We start from the raw sequence: 13,896 nt of genomic DNA, 5'->3' as shown, positions 1-13,896 counted from the left end.
TTATGTATCATTACTTGCAGTGCAATATGAAACTGCTCTTGTGCAGCCTGATCAGCTATTTCTGTTGGCACACAACAGAGCTGGAGTTTTGCCTAGAGTAGCACAATCTTTTTATTTGCTGGAGAAACAGCTAGTCACCACCTCAGCTATATGATACTCTGCCTACTGCTATGCAGGGACATAGTTACTCACTGTTTGTGCTAGTGCCCACACCTCTAAAGCTCTGTGATGTCCACACTTTATCATTTCTTTTCCTAGCACTTCTCTGTATTGCTGGTTTTTATGTTTCCGTTGGTTTCTTTCAGCTTCTTACTCTCAGTCGGTGCCTGACTTGACTACTTGCTTACAGTTGTCATGCCAACTCCCAAGCCTGGAAACTCAAGTGAGAGAGGTTTTATCTTTTTTTTTTTTTCTCTTTTTTTTTGTCAAGTACTCACTTCACAGTTACCAAGCTGCATGAACTGAATGCATAAGTATGTCAAACAGCTCTGTGACTTTGGTCGGACACTTAAATTTCTAAATATCCGTTTCTGCTTCATGAAGACTTTTTTCTGCCCTTCCTTAATCCTTGCTGCTTGTCTGCATGCTGAAAATCAAGAAAATTAGAAAGAGATCAATAAAGTGGGGAAGGGATTTTATAGACTAGTCGGTGCTTTTTTCTTATTTAAACAGAACTGCAAACATATTTCAAATATCCTACGTAGAAGTAATTTTTTAAAAATCCATGAGTCTGTTCAGTCTTTCTGAAAGTTAGATATTACTGAATTTGAGTCACTTTTCATGCCAAGTCATTCAATATTTATGTGTATCAGCTTTCCAAATAACCAAGTGAAAAATACAAGAGAGGTACAGGAAATTAAAAATGCGAACTCTTAACTCCTTATACCGAGGTCATATGCAATCATTATGCCTTGTTAGTAATGTATGTAACAAAGATGTAGTTCTGTGAAATAACTGCTATCCAAAATAAACAGTAGTTTTAATAGGTTTGCTGTAATTGACAGCTACATTCACAGATGAATTGCATTGTAAAACGTAACATGTTTAAAGGGAATTGGTTTAAAGAGGAAGAAACATGGAAATTTCGTCTCAGACAATATTGCTCTTTGGAGATTCCTATAGGTAAGTTTTTTCTAGGTTTCACAGGAACCACCTGTATGACTTGTATAATATTGCCTCTAACGAGTATCTTGGTTTTCTCAAGTTCAAAACTGTGTGATTTATCACTGAAGATATTTAATGTATAAATACTTACTGTAATTCATTACAGTTCTTATTTGAAGTTGAGCTTTCCTGGCTGCAAACTTTTATTGAGAACATGCATTTATTTTGCATGGAGGACTTTAGAGAATCAAATAAACTTGCTCAGACTTTTCACAGTTGGTTAATAGTAATTTCCTTTTCTTCTACTGTATCAGACAAGTATGTTTGTTTTAAGTGAGCCCATTCTGAAGTGGAAGGCTTTTATATCTCATTGAAAAAGGCAAGAAACCTCAGATATCTAAAGAAGCTTTAACCTAGGAGACAGCTGTTGTGGATCAGTGTTCCAGAGCTATATCAAACATTATCCTACACTTGGGCCACCTTGTAATAATCTCTCATAATTTCACGCCAAATACTGGAGACTCTGCAGTTTATCTAAAGCATTGACTTTTTCTTGTAGCTGCAGCCCTCTAAAAGAAGAGTCTACAACTTGCATTGGTCCTTCATAAGGACAGAGTAGTAGAGGTAATTGCATTGGTCAACAACTCCAGGTCTTAGTGATTGTAGATAACTGTACAACAGATGTTTAATCTAAAAGGATCTAGAGACCATTTGTACCTCTTGCCACCACACACTCTACAAAAGCCTGTAAAGAAGGCTGAGAGTTGTAAACTGCTGTAAGAAGAAAGATGAGGCGTCGGAAATGTCTTGGGATCCTGTGGTAATACAATCTTTGATCAATAGTTTCTGCATGATCTTTAGAAGTGTATATATAGTGTATATATACATGCTGCAGACAAAAAATCCCTGACAGGGCTTGTCTTTCTGATACTAAGTCAGGTGGCTCGTTTAAGTGGGCATGTGAGCAGGTGAAACAGGCTGTCCTTGAGAGGTTTTAATACTTTGAGGAGTGCCAGCACAGCCCAACTTGTTTATTTCTTCTTGTGCTTTCCATCCTAATACTTGCTAATGAAGAGGCAGGATGTAAAACACATAAAAACAGATGATCAAGCTGCAAAATGACCAAGAAAGATTGTTTACATTCTACATCTGCCAAGAGGAAATAAACTCTTGGTCTTCTATGCTAGGAATGTAGCTTGAAAGGCCATGTTACTTTCACATCATCTCCCTGGTACTTCCTTGATACTGCATTTTATGCAACTTTTCCTAAAGAGATTTATTGTGAGAAGATCCTGAGATGGGAGGAGACAGAGCCAATTAGAAGAGCTAATCAGCTGGAATGCTGAGAACTATTGCTTTGGAGGCCTCCCATCTGCACGGCACCATCAAATGCACTTTGCTGAGGAAAGGACAACTTATTTGTTTTGGCCATGGCTCATGTGAGCAGAGATAGCGAAAAGCCAGGGGATCCAACTGGATAAAGAACATCTGCAAATGATGTTCTGTTAATGCGTATTCTATCCAAAGAAGCCTTGATGCTTGGTCTCAACTCTGGTCTTGGCCACACATGTTGCTTTGTCAGGTTCATTCAGAATCAGCTTTTGTTTCCTGTAAATAAAAGGGGTGCAGAGTCTGTTTCATAGTATTCCACAATAACAGTGTAAACTACTTAGAAAAAAAAAAAAAATTGTTGGGTGTATGGAAATCCATTATTGAACTAACTTTAAAACCTCACTGTGGATTTAGAAGCTGAGAGTCAAGTCTTTTCTTGTTTGAATCTTGCCTATATTTCTCTCTGTTTTCTTTCACTTTAGTAACTAGAGAAAATGGACTAATTTGGCAATCCACCACTAGAGTGTGAGAAATGAGTGGCCTGATGCTCCATGTGATATAGAGGCCAAAAAGTTAAACATAAAATTTTGGAGAATACGCTAGGTGACTTTAGAGAGGAAATTGGGTCATATTGCTGCAGGAGGGGCTATTTAGTGTACTTTGTAAACTGTGAATTTGATGTAGACAGCTAGGAGGTCTGATTTAGGTTGGACTTTTCACCAATATTGTTTCTATGGATACTTGCAAGGTAAAAGATACCTCATTCAGTATTTGTTACCAGTTATGTGAACTAAGTTACATTCTAGGACAAAGTAATTGGCCCTTCAGTCTGATAATCCTTTTCTGAAGCAGAAACATCTCTTTAATTATTCACTTTCATGGTCCTAGTGTATTAATAATCATTAATAAATGGTTATTACAGTTGTATGATTTCTTCATTCAGCACAAGTTCAGTTTATTTCTAGTAGGGTCAGATGAGCACAATCTTGAAGTTGTTTCCAGAGAGAAAAATATATACTATTTTGAGAACATAGAGTTGGAGAAAATTTGCATTTGGGACAAACTCACATTTAGTTCAATTGCTTGAGACCACAGGCTGAATTTCATGTCCTGCAGAGATGCTTTGCATGGAGTCACTGGAATTGATAGCTGATATCACGTCCAAGGTATTGTTGCAATAGCTTTTATGAATTTTCTGTCTCAAGGATTCAACCCTTGATTTAGGTTATCTTCTCTGCAGGCTTTTTTTAGTGAAGAGAAAAAACAATTAATCATGGAGTGACCTATGACACTTTAATTTTTGTGGTGTAGTCTCCAACAAGGTAAGCAATAAGTTGATGGCCAGTAGTTCACTGTCTAACAACTGCAAACATTTGTATCTACAGCATCCCTTTATAAGAATTTGGATTGTTTGGTAAATTAAGGTAATATTAAGATAATGTTAAATTAAGATAATAACCTTTACTTATTTTACTACAAATTAATTTACTCTTAAAGCTACTTAACACTTATACAGTTGTTTCAAACTTAATTTTACAAATCAAAGAGTTTTAATATGAATTATTACATGTGCAATAAACCATAATAAACCAATCAATTAAGCTTTCTTAATTGACTTTCTGAACTGACTGCTGTTGGGTTAATGCAAACATTTTTTCTCTCTTTTTTTCGTTGCTTATATATTCTATGAAATGCATCTGTGTGACTTGGCTAACAGTGAGTGTTTCTTGGTTCTTTTTTTGTCTCATCTGAAGTTCTTTGATCCTCTACTTTTATTAAACTGATTCTGTTAAACTGATAGGGAAAGAACACACATGCTGTGTTTTGGCACTCAGCTGCCGTTAACTTGGCCATGGTGCCATGCTTCTAGATTATGAAGAACATATAAGAAAACAGTGAGATTTCCAATATATTTTCATCTTTATGTGTAATTCTTGTTCTCCCCTCTGCTTTTTCAATATTAACATTATATTTAAATAATAAAATGTCTTTTTTTTTTCTTCATGACTATAGTGTATCAGACTGACTTGTCAGCAGCTTGGACACTTTGGGGAAAAGAAAGTTTAAAATTGAAGAGATTTAGCTCTTTATATATATACATCACTACTCTAATCTATGAAAATTTCATTTTGTAACAACACAATTCTAAATCAGCCTGTCAAAATTGTCAAATATTCTAAGGAGTAGCTGAATGGGAACCAACTGCACTGGTTCTCTGTCAGCTGGGAGCTCCAGTCAAACTAGGAAACATTTAGTTGAATATACCAGGCTGCTTTCCACTTAAGAAATGCAAAGAATCTGGAAGGCAGTGCAGAATGGACCTCATTACACAATGACAGATCAAATAAAATAGTTTCTGGTGAGATACGCTGCCTCTCCCCTCATTGCATGGATTACTTCAGCCTATGAGGATCTTCGGGAGTTTCTGAATTCACTTAGGAACTTTGCTAGTCTCTCCAACTCAAGACACATAAACTTGAGTCAAGATACATAGCTTGAAAATTTGCTGCTATGTGGACAAAATAAGAAAATTTTTTTAAAGCATTTATATGAATATATTAAATAGTGAGTCATAACAAGTCAGTTTATTGCAAACTTCAGCTTACAGGCTCAGACTAAGAGCCAAAGTCCTAACTCTAGAACTAGCTGCATTGCCTTCAAAAATTATTCATGCTTGATACCATACAACTGCAGGAATTAGGGCTCCTATGCATGTATGTAATGTTAAGTAGTTTTTGTAAACTATTTTGTATCTTTTGGTAGATTTTTTTGACTTTTTTCAGATTTAAGCATTTTAGTCATAAGTCTAGGCAACTTCAGAAAGTGAGATGCAGACATTGTTCTCCCTGGCATTTTATCAAAGTATAATTTTCATCAAAGAATAAATAAAGAAAAAAGGATGCTTCCATTCACTTAATTACTGTTGTTCTCATTTTAATGATATTTCCACATGACAGTGTTCTCTCTAAAGTTCAGTCATAATTTCTTTGAAAGACTTGGAAGGGCAGCTGATTAATACTGTCTTTTTAATCTTCATTGCACTATCTTCTTCCAGGCCAAATCTGTCCATCACATCCAGTGTTCTTTCAGGCTGGCTGGGGTAATGCATATAGTACATCTTGAACAAGTACCTTTGAGATTGTGGGGGGTGGATTAACACTAATTCTTTAGCATCAAAAGGTACCTTTTCAAAGTTAATTACTGGTTTTAAGAATATAAATTTTGGATAGTTTGATGATTTGATGCTAAATAGTGACTCAGAGTCAATAGTCTGCAAACACACCCAGTTTTATTACAGTCGTGGTATGCTACACCTGGTAACATTAGGATTGAAAAATGAAAAATTGCAACTGATAGTCTTTGATGCATCGCAGTAAGGACAAGGGTTAGACTTCAGGTTAGGTTACTATGTCAGGCTAGGGAAGGTTATGGTGTTGGCATTAATCTCGAGTTTGAAAAGAGCTTTTTGAGCTAGAGCTGGACCTGGTGCCGGTTGGCTTCCTGTAGACAGTGTTTTTGTTTCAGCTGGGCAGACTTAGTTTAAAGGGTAAAATATTTTTAAAGGGCTAGAAGTCAAGCTGACATGGTGGTTCATTCCACATTACTGTGGGATTTGAAAGGGAATGCTAGAGTGTTCTGAATGTGTTTTAAATGGAAGCTAGTAAGCCATGCTTAGCTTTTGGTGTGGCAGGGGTTGCTAGTGGAGCATAAAGAGCTGACATACAGAAAGGCCTTATAAGGGACAAGGTGAAGGATTGGGTGATATGAATCACTGAGTCAGTGATGCTGCCCAGATCTAGGTGTTATCAACGTGTCTTTTAACATCATCACCAGGAGCCACCAAGCTGTGCTTAGTTCAGAGTTTGACAGGGGTTGCTAATCTAGGCGTAGCTTTAATTTCAGGATTAGTGTTAATGTTAAGGTTCAGGCTGGCATGAGCAGGGAAGACTCTGCAGCTTCTTGGTCTAATCACATCAGCGACGTTGCAATCACGACAGTAGGTTGCAAACACTGGCCCTAAATGTAACAGAAGGTCCTTTCCTTACACTCAGCCCTGTAACAAACCCGAGAGCCCTGCTCGTCCGAGCTGTAGCCTCATGCTTTGTGGCCCATTTCATATGAGGGCAGCTCAGTGACAGGACTCCATGGGAGAACCCTGCCACGTGAAGATGTAAGTAGGGAGAAGTGTTCCTGGTGACAATGGTGTGCAAAGGATTTGTTGCTGCTTGTAACAGCTAGCCCTTGTATTAACCTTCTAGGCTGAAGCTCAGGAAGAGAGTGATGCTTCTCTCAAACCTCACAGCTGAGGCATGGTTAGGTGATTTCTAAAACTCTTGAAGTTAGCTCATGGATCCTGTTAGGATTTTGGTTCACATTTGAAAGCAGTGCTGACCCCAATCCTAAGATAAAAGCAATGACTCCTATCAAGTCCAGAAGTACTTACATTGCCCTGGTCCTCAGCAGCTTTTTGTAGACTCAGCAAGAAATCAAGTTCATCAGGCAACCCCGATCCTTTCATTAACCCTAAACTCTTCCTAAAACTCTGCTGTATTCAGAGGACAGTGGATTAGTGTCACTGTTAATCACTACTCCAGGCAGAGCTTGACAAGTTTTCCAGGATCTGCAGCAACTTGGGTTTGCAAGCCAGTATCCTCTGCCTACCCAGGACTACGGTAACGGAATCTGCAGACAACAACTGTCCGCCTACCCCAAATTAAGTTGCCTCTCTCCAGCTGCAGGATTGCAGCTCACCAGTTTTTATCAGCCCAAAATCTAGTGCTACACCCTCTCTGAAATTTATTTTTCAGCCTAAAATCTCTTACAAATGCTGCAATTAAGTGGAGTCTGCTGGCTGTAGCAACTCTAAACACACCTTGATGGCACCATCTTTAGTAACCCAAACTCTCCCATCCATCCTGGGCTGAAATCCAGTCCTCTCTTACAACCTCTTTGCTCAGCAGAGTGGTCACAAATCTTTCACTGTGTCTGGGAAGTGTTAGTAAGTAATTCAGTGCGTCCCCACATCATGCAGAGATGCTCCTTCAGTGTTAATCAGGGGCAGAATCCTTCTGATTCAATAGGTGATTCTTCTTCCTGAGCTGGTTTTTAATGTGTAATACTGAATATGTCTTTTGCAGCCTACTGAAGTACAAAGCAAATTTTGCTTACCTCCAGAACACCACACAGCACAAAAAGGGTATGGGTTGAAGTTTCTGAATTTCTTTGATTGGCTAGTAGAGGATTTTGAAGTGGCAATTAGGAGAATGGTTTCAAATGCCTTTAAACAATATAAAGACTAAAATTCTCTCTTTTTTTTGATGAGTGATTTATGCTATGCATCCAACTTGCTTTTGAGAATAGGATATTAGTGGCTTTTGAAAATTTCTCCTCATATTGTTAAGATACAGTTTTTTTTAAAAAACTACTGAGCAGACATTTGAAAATTAATTATTCCTATAACATTTGCTCTGCTAAAAAATTTGAATGGATTAATCATGTCAAAAAGTGAGTGCAGTTAACTCAGTACATAGTAGATTGCATACAGCTTCAGCACAACTAGATACATCCAGTATCAAATGACATTTGAATGATTCTTGCAACTATATGTAAACATGAGCAAGGCAGTCTATTAGCTAATCTTTATTGTTTTTAAAAAAGTAAAACCCACTAAAGTAAAATAAGGGAAAATCTGATTTACATTACAGAATGACAGCTTTTCTTTAATCTCTCTGCTATATTCTTGTCCAACAGCATGTGTGTTAAACCCCGTATCATTTATGTTTTGTTGTATTTTGGCACAAAAGACTCTAATCCAGAGTACTACTTTTAACTCATAAAGTTCACCTTAAAAAAAAATTACTTCTATCTAACTCATTTTACCTGTTCAATTAAATTCCGAGAAGAAAATTTCTGTATCTGACTTTCTAATGTATGAGATTCTCTTTTCTGGAGACACGTTTAAAATGTATAATTATTCCCATGGGAAGATTAGTAAGTAGATTTACTAAAAAATCTTTAGGTTCCAGGATTTCTGATATTCACATGAAACAAGAAGAAAATGCAGAAGGAGAAACATTGCTGCATTATTCTGTCCCTTCACCTTGACACTGACTGGGAAAACCTGGACTTCAAAGGGTGAGAGAAAGTTCAGGCTTCATGCTAAATCAGTTTTGGGCCTCGCTCCCAGGATTTGCCAGCTATGGCAATTTTTTTAGGGCATAAACTGTAAGATAATGTAACGGAAAGAAAACCACAGCCACCACACTCATTTTCCTTTGGCTGGGGGATCCGTTTAAATCCCTAGAGAGGCCAGCGCTGTATCCTTCCAGACAGCCCTCTCTCCCCTAATCCAATCACCACCATGACCAGAAGCTGCTAACTGTGCTGTGGATTTCCAGATTTCTGCCTTAATTGCTGTCCTGCAGGAACTCGAGGCACAAGACAACAGCTGGCTCAGTCAGAGGGGTAAACACCTGCAGCCCCCCTGCTCCAGGCTCTGCTGCAAAGGACCGCTGGGAGCCCGCGTGCTTCGGCTGCTGTTGGCACCCTGGTGAGAAACGAGGGTAGTGGTGGGATGCCGTGTCCCTCCTTACATTGGCTGTGACCCAGGCTTCCTCTTTGACCTCCGTGTTGCTGGTAAGAAGGGCACTGGCTGTAGGATGTAGCTACCCTGTGTGATTCTATCAGAAATAGTGTGGCCAGCAGGACTAGAGAAGAAATTGTCCCCCTGTACTCGGCACTGGTGAGGCCGCACCTCGAGTACTGTGTTCAGTTTTGGGCCCCTCACTACAGGAAAGACATTGAGGTGCTGGAGTGTGTCCAGAGAAGAGCAACGAAGCTGGTGAAGGGTCTAGAGAACAAGTCTTATGAGGGGCGGCTGAGGGGACTGGGGTTGTTTAGCCTGGAAAAAAGGAGGCTGAGGGGAGACCTTATCGCTCTCTACAACTACCTGAAAGGAGGTTGTAGCGAGGTGGGTGCTGGTCTCTTCTCCCAGGTAACAAGTGATAGGACAAGAGGAAACAGCCTCAAGTTGTGCCAGGGGAGGTTTAGATTGGATATTAGGAAAAATTTCTTCACCAAAAGTGTTGTCAAGCATTGGAACAGGCTGCCCAGGGAAGTGGTGGAGTCACCATCCCTGGGGGTATTTAAAGATGAGTAGATGTGGTGCTTAGGGACATGGTTTAGTGGTGGACTTGGCAGTGTCAGGTTTATGGTTGGACTTGATGACCTTAAGTTCTTTTCCAACCTAAATGATTCTATGATTCTATGATTCTATGATTCTATGACTGGGGAGAGTCAGGAATTTAAATAAGACCAACAAACGTCAAGTTGGTTGAATGACATCATTGTGGTGTGTCTCAGTGGTCGTATGTACAGTCCCAGTTAAAATAATCCTGACTAAAATAGTCTGGTCTCTGTTTTTAGTTGTATTAAGACTTGCAGGAGAGATTGCATGCTCCCTTGCATGCAGCAAACTATATCTATGTCAGGCAGAGGAAACTGCAGGTAGAAATTGTTGCTTTCACCATGTGTCAGGTTTACCATGTGCAAGGACAGACAACGGGTTTACTATTGTTGGCCTCTCTATGAAGGAAGCTACAGCACCTGACTGACCTGGTACCATGGTGCATCCCATGGGCCAGTGACATGGCAATGTTTCTTTCTGGCTTGTATTTACCTTCCATTTACTTTAAGCTGCCTTTTGCTCTTTCATAAATAACACAACTTCAAAGGAAACTGAAGGGTTTTTTTCCTGTAACCTGCTTTTTCCAGTAGCTGAAATAAGTGCCTCCAGCTCTCTTTTTCATACCCATTTCTCTATCCCTTCCTTCCCCCCAACACTTCTGACAACTATTATCTCCTGGCTGAACCTTTCCAATAGTTGTGATCAACACTGCTCTAGTGAAGAGTGGTCAGGTCTCCACAACACACCTCCTGCAGAGAAGCCAAGATCATTATGGACATAAATACTATTGTTATTTACTGTGTTCAGCTATGGACTGAATCCTAGCAGCTGTCTCTGGTGGCTTGCTGTCAGGGAGGCTTTGGAAAGTCCTCAGAGCACTTCTGCAGTACTGCACATGAAATAGCTGGAGAGAAAGCGTTTCTCCGGACTGGACTTTTCCAACACAGAGCAGCATTGTCCCACATCTTAGATGAGCAACAAAGCCAATGTCCTGCAAGTGATGACTTCTAAAGTTTAACCTAATTTGTTAAATGGGTAAGCCTGTTGTTTAGAATAAGTACTAAAACAATCAGTGGAAGTAGCCAGTCTCCCTAAAGGGTATTATTAGAGAATTAATGGATTATTAAAGAGCCAGTATGTTTGTCCTGGGTCTCACCAAAAACAAGGACTTGATGACATCCTTCCTTTTCTCCAAAAAAGTAATTGCTAAGGGCAAGTCAGAGATTTGGAGTGAAGATTGCAGATTTTTTAAGTAAAAAAAAAAGAATTAAACTTGTGTGTGTAATTAGCAACATCTGCAAAGAGAGAATTTATATTATATTTATTTCTGTGATGCAGAAAAAAAGATGATTTTACATTCATTTTTGTTAAAATGCTGATATTTATTTGTCTGTCTTTTCTCCTTTCTTCATTAGCTAGCTTTATGCAAGTGGTTCCTTGTGGTTTGTCTAGGATATCAGTAAGCATGTACAATTAAGCCAGTGAGAGGAGTACTGTGAAACAGATGTGGACAGACCCCAGCATAATTGGGTGGGTGAACTGCTGGAAGCACTAAGCAGAGAAGGCCAAGTGTGTTCTTGTTTTCTGATCTCTGGCAGGGGAATGGAGTTGGCTGAGAGTGGGTGTTTTGAACAGCCCTGTGGCTTTGTGGTAATATAGTGCAATATCATTTGGGAGAGCAGCTGGATTCCTGATGCGGAATTATTGTTCCCTGGCTGGGATGTGCTCTGGAAGCAGCAAGCTCTGCTCCAAAACTCAAAGGGCAACCTGCCTTGCATAGGGAAAACTGGAGAGCAAACTCTGATAAGAGACAGCTTCACTCCTCATGCAGACGGCTGGCAACGGCAGGAAACAGAGACACTCAATGTGAAGTGAAAGACAACCAAGAACTGTGGGGTGGGTGGAAATCCAGGAGCCTCAGATTGATTTTGGAGTAGCTCTGAATGAGCAGAATGGGTGTCTTGGCTTACGGTCTCATCTGTGGTTCCCAGTAGCTATAGAAAACCAGACTGGAGTACCAAATAAATAAATATCGACATCATGTAATTCACATGTTAAGCTTTCTGCAGCCAGATTTTGTGCAGATCTTAAACATTATTTGAATACTGAAACTATGAAAACTTTGTATTTTTAGATAAAGCTCTATGAAACATTTGAGAGACATGTTCAAGTTTTCTTCAATTTAAACTTTAAATTAAATATAACTACAGCAATTGCTTTTCTCTGAAGAGTATGCCCTGAACCTTCTACAATGGCTTCACAGTAATAAAGACAGTGAGAATTTAATGCGAACCAACTCACATGCCCAACAGGAAAAGATGAAGCAGCATCCTGACCAGTCAAACATCATTGTAAAATCTAAACCAATTGTACCATTTAAAATAACAAGGCCAATTTTTTATGAACCAAACAAGTGTGTTTCCTTTGTTGGGTCCCTACATCAGCACTGGAAAAGGACAATTTATTGTCCTTTGCTCCTTTACTTTTTGCAAGAGTTAATGCAGTGGAGGAGGATCCTGCTGTCTTTAAGGAAAAGCGTGCAAGACAGATTCACTCCTCTCTCCACAGCACACCCCAGAGAAGTCACCACTGATTTGTAATCAATGCTTGCAAAGGCAATATCTGTTTTGTGTCAGCTGTGAACACTAGGCAATATAAAGACCCTTTTTATTTACTGCCGCTTACTTCTATGAAAAAGAAAATTGTGCTCTTAAAAGCCCCTTTTTTCTCCGCCAGAACAAATGGAAGTGTCTTCTCAGCTATTTTCCATACATCAGTGCTCATGCCTGTCCAGTTTGACCCTCACCAGCTGAAATGAATGCAGCAGTTCTTCATTCCGCACATACTAGTGGCAGCGCATGCCATGTTTTGAATGCGCTACATAGGCTGTTCATTGTGGCTACCCTTGTGTTGTATGTAGCAGTTGTGTCCGCTGTACCACTTGCAGTCTTACTCCAAGACAGAGGAGTCCCTGGTGATTCAGCAACTAACTGGAGGAATTTGGAGCTTCAAAATAAAACTGAGGTCACCAAGAACTTGTTTGAAGTTAGTTAAAACCATCAACTTTAAATAAATGCAATAACAATCTTGGAGGGGGAGGTGAGGAGTTGCTTGCTTGCTTGCTCTATGAAGAAGGTCCCATCGATGAACTAGATTGGGGTCAATCCTACTTTTTCATGTGAATATAATTCAGAACAAGATCATTTAATCATAAAATAGTATTTTACAGTAATGCCTATGAAACACCTAGTGAAGACTGCAGTTTTCTTGTGCTACACATCTACAGGCATAGGTATTTATTTGGAGTCCAAGGCAGGTCCTTGGACTTAATTTGCAGTCCAATCTAAATGGCTTATAGCAGGTCACTTCCATACAGTATGACAGTATGGTGGGAGGATAATTAGTCCTATGTCTTTACAGGAAATTTTCAACATTTGCTACATATTTGCTTGCATATTTACCTCAACCAGAGACTGCAAAATAAGGACTGTGCTATTTTTCTTGGTACGTGTGAGTAACATAATTGCTTAAGTTGCATCTGTGTAAGTAGCTGAAGTGAGATGTTCGCATCCACTTCACAGGGTGAAAGAAGGAGCGAGAAATGGACAGCAAAAAAATTCTAATTTTCATATTTTCATTTTATAAAGGTAAGAGTTAAACTACTAAATTGCATTTCAAAGTGTTAACCACACAGGCATTTGCATTACTCAGGCTACTCTTGGAAGCCCCAGCTGCTGCTGTAGAAGTCCTGGAAGCACAGTAGGCAATCCAAGACAAGACTGAGTTACAATGTATGGGTCTGCAGGCATATAATCTCAATTTCACAAGCAACAGTTCAGGTGGAAAGCTACAAATCATTTGGCATGTTAGTTTTTTCAGTGGCTGGACAAGAAGTGTTTATTTAACACATTAGGATTACAAAGGCTGTGAAAATAAGCAGAGTCACAATAAAAAATAAAACACGGATTTTAACAGTATGGACAACCACCAAAGATATTTTAAAATCTAAATTCAAAAGGTGATATGGTCGGCAACGATAAGCTACTGTTCTCCCACTTCCTAATTCACTGAATTGTTTCCTATTTAAAATCACTGCTATCTTGAGAATGCAGAAGATGGGTTAATTACTATTGTATTTGACTACCCAAACAAAATCCTAGTGTAGTTAAGCTTCTCTGAACTCAGCCTGTGGTACACATGATTGAGTTTTTTGGTAGTGGAATTGTGAAATGAACATACACTGAGGATTATATTGGGGGAAAAAAAGGAGGATC

The sequence above is a fragment of the Harpia harpyja genome, chromosome 1 (genome assembly GCF_026419915.1).
Source record: "Harpia harpyja isolate bHarHar1 chromosome 1, bHarHar1 primary haplotype, whole genome shotgun sequence".
Classification (NCBI taxonomy): domain Eukaryota; kingdom Metazoa; phylum Chordata; class Aves; order Accipitriformes; family Accipitridae; genus Harpia; species Harpia harpyja.
This window is presented reverse-complemented; position numbering follows the sequence as displayed.